Consider the following 5,505-nt stretch of genomic DNA (forward strand, 5'->3'; position numbering starts at 1 on the left):
TAGTTCAAAACCTCAGCATTCTTAAAAAAAGGAAGTAGATCCTGCATACTCCTCTCACTGACAACATCGTCAGTCCACGGAACAGTACCACGTATATATTTTATATACTTCGTAAAATTTAGCAAACTACTAAATTTAGTAAACAACTGTGAATTATTTTATCTTGTCTATTTGAGGACTTCTAAGCAGTTTAAGCATCCACAAATTATGATCTAAAATAAAGCATGAATTGATAATCAAATGAGTCCCAGTCTACGACTATTAGTTACAGGACACTTTGGGATGTAAGTTTATTTTAAAGTGTTCTATGATTATCAACAAAATATGCAGCCACAAATTCCTGTGTTTGCAAACATTTTATGTCTTAAACTGGAAACCTCTGAATGGGAAATTATTTTTTTTAGTCTTAGTTATATTAACCTTAGTACATATTTAATGTGTGTTCATTGTGAACAACTAATTCATATACATAAACTTTGCTAAAACACTATCCCTCTTCCTTTTTAGCTTGACTGGTTTCCCTTCATGACACCACTTCCCTTCTGCCTTCATGACACCTGTCTTACTCCCCCAAAGGACGAGATGCTATTCATGCCTCCCACTCCCATTCAGGCTGCATGGCTCTGCAGGCCTTGCTGTGGAGCCCTTCTCCTTTGAAACCCCTACGTCACTACTGTTCTCCTTACAGCTGCCATTTACCAGCCTCCCAGACCCAAATCCATAAAGCTTTTTTTACCAGCCTCCCAGAGACTTGAGTTCTACAGCTTCATCACCTAGGTTGAACTCCAGCTCTTTTCATTCCATCTCCGACCAGCCTGATCATTGGTGGTCCTTCCAACCCTCTCAGCCCAATTGTTCAACTCTGGCAGACATACCCTGGTCATTACTCAGAACTGGCCCCTCAAGATACCAAATTCTGAAACCTGCCCTCAGTCCACAGTACCCTCCCCCTCACCTCGTGGGCTCCTGTGGGATCTGGTGCTTTGCTCCTGTCATGGCTCTTGGTTTCTCACGCTCAGGATTGTCCTCCGGTATGAGAAAGTGCTCCTCCTTCTCGGCCTCACTACCCAGTAAAGGATCGCATAGTCAACCGCCTCAGCTTTGCTCTGATTAGTACCTTCACTCTATCCCCAATCCTGAACACATTCCACAATCTACTGTCTCCTCTTCCATGGCTGCATATTGCTCAAGACTTCATTTAGTGATGGGGACTGCAGGGATTACAAATTTCAGCTGGGTTCTCACTGTTTCTCAGTAATATTTTTTTTATTTTACTGGTTTATTTACTTTCTACTGACTTCACTATTGCTTGATATCTACCTAGAATTTACTTCCTACTCTCTCCCTCTCAGCAGGTGACCTTTACACCCCTAAATTTAGATGAGTTAGGCCATTTAATATGAATTCTTCACTTCTCTCCTGTAACATCAAAGGACCTCATCCCAACTATCCTTTTCTTTCTGCTCTTGTTTCAGAATAAAAGAGATCTCTCCATTTTCCTTGTGAAACCTTACCACAGATTTTTGAGCCCAATTCTTTCCAATTCCTGAACACACTGTTTCCAGTTCCTTTAATTCCCTTCACTTTCATTCTTCAGTCTGTCTCTCTTTTCCTTCAAAAAGAGAGGCCCAAATTGTCACCAAACTGAGCAGTTTTCTCATTACTGCTTTCAACCTAAGAAGCCCTCCCTCTTCTTTCCCTCTCACTTCACAGCAGACTTCTTTAGAAGGCAGTTTGTTCTTTCTGCTCCCTGTTCCTTCCCTGGCATTCTCTCTCTTCAACTCAGAGTCTAGACTTCCTTCCGTGGTCGGTTGGAACAGTTTTCTCCCAGATAACCACACACATCCCCATATTTATGTCTTCCCCTAAACTACTCAATTTTTACTCTAATACTGCAGATCACTCTCCTCAAGTATCCAAATCATCTTTTTAAAAAATATGTTTAAACTATTATTACATGTAATACAAAGATAAATATTCTATGGTCCCTTTCCTTAAGAAACCCATGGATTAGAGATGGAATACACAACTGAAGTTATGAACACGAGTTATTATAGCAGAGGGAAGAAGGAGTGATCAGCTCTGCTAGCTGGAGAAGAGAAAGGCAGGCATTGCAGAGACAACAGACCTGGGGTACTTGCCTGCTGTATTTTGGAAACACCAAAATTTTTAGTAAAAAGGTTTAGTGCATTCAGTGTGTGCTTTAGGGACTAGAGAGGCAGTTTGAGGTCATATATTAAAGGACTTTTGAGACCAAGTATTAGAGGTTAAAATCTGTCCATTTGTACTAGGAAGCCAACAGAGACTTTTTTAAAAAAATTATCCTTTCAATTAGTGGTTAAGTCTTTGGAGCATTTAATTATCATCTTTCACCATCATTATTATATAGTCCCTGTAATGAACTGAATTTGATTCTGGATCAATTGCAGCAGCAACATTTCTTCCATTTCTTCCAGAGAAAAAGGCTTACCTTTTTCTGTCATATACTTGATGAGTTCTTCCTTAGAAAGAAACCTATATTTAGACTGATCTAATACCTCAAAAACTCGAAGGAGGCTATCTTCTTGAATTGGTCTGTATCTTCTTCCCTGTAGTATTTCGGTCATGACTGGAAGAAGCTTCTTGTACCCAGTGTATCCAGTGGGTTCTCTTCTTCCTGTCTGCAGATCATGCCCCTCTCCATCCTAGTGACCTGGAATTGTTCCACTCTCTCTCACATTCACTGTGTTGCTCGACTCATGGTCAAACACTTCAAAAGCATCTTTGACTTTTTTGTGAAATTTTGCTACTGCTACCTCTGCGCCTTCCCTTTCTTCATCCGTCCCCACCTCGTTGCGGGGCCGGCCTCCTAGGGGAGCCCATCTTAGCCCGTAGTGGTGTCCTTGATGCCTCCAGCCCCGGGACACCCAATAGAGACCTTTAAGAAGTAGAGCTTCATGATATGATTAGTCCAAAATAGAACAGATTATAGATCCTCTGAAACTAACTATTCATTTACCAAAATTTTGATGAAGGGAAGCTTCGTCCTCCTAACCATTCAGTCTTTAAAACTTAAACATCTATATCTAGTCAGACATCTGTATCTCGTCAGCTCTCCCCAGTCACTCTCTGTGTCTTGGTACCAAATCCTATACATTTTATTCTGCATTATGTCTTGCAACTTGGTCTTCCGTTCCTCCGTGTTGAGATTCAAACATCACCTGATAGTTCTTGGCTGGACTTTTGAAACACATCATGTGTTGGGGTCCCAGCTTCTAATGTGTCTCTTTTTACTAATATATTCTCCATAGTGTTGAAATTATGGAATCTTTGCAAAGAATAAACAAATATGGCAAACACTTACCTGGTTCCACCTGATATGAAGTTTTTTCTTTCCTTTTACCAAATCTTTGTTGAGCAACTACTGTCTCAGAGAAACTGTACTGGCTTATTTTACATTTGCACAATTCCCCATTAATACTAACACAATGTCCTATCTGTATGTGCCAGGGTCTCCCTCTCCTGAATCTCCTACTTCAACTTTAATTTGGTAATTTTTGTCCCTAAACACGCTGGATAGGCTAATCCCTTTTTTGGAAGTCACCTGCATAACCAGGTATCTGTTTACCCCTGGTATCTCTTCTGTGAAAACAGTATTCCTACTACCCAAAATAAACCAAGTTAATTCCTTCAAAATGAACATGGTGTAGATCAATCTGAACCTAGAAGCCACTGAAATTTGTGATTTACTGCTGAACTACTGGAAATACTTGCAAATAGCTTTGGGGCAGTGCTCCATTTTTAGAACTTTGATAGCAAAACAAATGCCATCACTGTTAGCATGGTTTAACTCTGTTTCATTTATACTTTTTAATTTAAGAATTCATGAAATGCCTATTACTTAATAGAGTTAATTCATTATTGTTGTGCCTATATGTATATGCTTTAGCATCAGAAAAATCCAGAAGCACAAAGTGTTTGTAATAAATAATAATCACCAAAGGTTAGAGTGGAGGTTATGTAAGTGAATATTTCTACTGAGACCCTTGACCCAGAAAAATTTAGAAACAGATAACCAGACTGACCACCTACCTGCCTTCAGGCAGCGCAGGAAGCAGAAGCATCCTGATGTCCAGTGCCTCATGACACTTATCAAGTCCAAAACAGAAGATGTGAAGTAGTGGTCATTAGTCTGAATTGGCTCGAAGCTGTATTCTATTTAAACTTCACTATTTAAATAAAAACATTTACAATTTGGGAGAATTCACATAAAAATTAAGATTTATGGCTTCTGTTGCAAACACAGAAGAGATGTTGAGGCAGGATCAATAATTAGATGGTCTTAAGTGAGGGGGGAGCAAATTCTTGAAAGGCACCAACTGTTACTGCCTTTGCATCTCATTTGATTTCTGTCCCCTAATACAGTTCTGGGAGGGGCGGTAAGGAGTACTGAGGATGGCTGGGTTTGAGTTTCCTGTTATCCCAGTGGGAAAGGGTCACAGAGTCAGAATTAAATTTTTTAAATTATGATCATAAATAATATGTAATTTCTTGAATACTTGAGTGTATACATTCATACCAGCTGGGTCAGTTATTTTCTTGTTTGAGATTTAAAATAACCTCTCAATTTCTACTTATAAAATAAGAGCTTTATATATCTTATTCCCTCATCCTTTTAAGAATAGTAGGCATCAGATACAGTGACAGATAAAGTGAAGAGTGAGGAGGGAAAGAAATATATAGGAAATGAATGGTCATCATATAGAAATTCAAAGTGGTAAATTAAGTTAAGGAATATCATGGGTGGAAAACCAAGGAAAGAAAGAAAAAAACCTATGGCAGCTGACCTTGAGAGATAATTCCTAGTGTGACAAAAAGCTAACATAGAACTGAAAGCAGAGAAGTGCCTTTTCAGGTGTTGGAAGACACCAGGAAATGTGGCATCTTAGAGGTGGAGAGCACATAAAAGAAAAGTCTAGAGAAGTCCCCAAACTGGTAAAAGAAGTTATTTCACCAAATAGTTTGAGGGTGTTTGCCTTTGATTAGCCAAACCGGTAAAATAAGGAAATAGGCAGGGTCAAGATTTTCTCTTCTAGCTCTAGAAGAGCCAGGCATTGCCTTGCTGATTCTGAAGCAACTATATTTCCCTACAGAGCATGGATCTATATGTAACTTCATCTATTGCCTAAATCTATTCTGCAAACCTGTCATAGCTCAGTATTTGGAGACTAAGAAGCCAGCTAGTGCATAGCATTACACTGTATGTATACCTTTTATTAACAAGTATCCCAGGGACTCATCTGCATAACATTTGAGACCCTGGACAACCCACAGGCACCTGCAAAGCATTTGATCTAGGGAGGAAAGAGTGTGCGGATTCTTTGACTGGTGCGATCCTTGAAGTACATGTGAATGAATGCAGTGGAAGGAAGAGGACAGGCTTTAGTAAACTCAGTTAAGACACAAAAATGAGTATTTAGGTTCCTTAAAAGCCACTTTTTCCACTTTAAAATTATTTTGGGACTT

The 5,505-nt window shown here is 39.3% G+C and overlaps 1 pseudogene; it reads right to left on the minus strand.

The window, feature by feature from the left end:
• Nucleotides 1-2,355: 2,355 nt before the first annotated feature.
• Nucleotides 2,356-4,123, minus strand: LOC108407691 (dynein regulatory complex protein 8 pseudogene; annotated as a pseudogene).
• Between the last annotated feature and the right edge of the window lie 1,382 nt (nucleotides 4,124-5,505).

This window comes from Manis javanica, chromosome 3, assembly GCF_040802235.1.
Source record: "Manis javanica isolate MJ-LG chromosome 3, MJ_LKY, whole genome shotgun sequence".
NCBI lineage: Eukaryota > Metazoa > Chordata > Mammalia > Pholidota > Manidae > Manis > Manis javanica.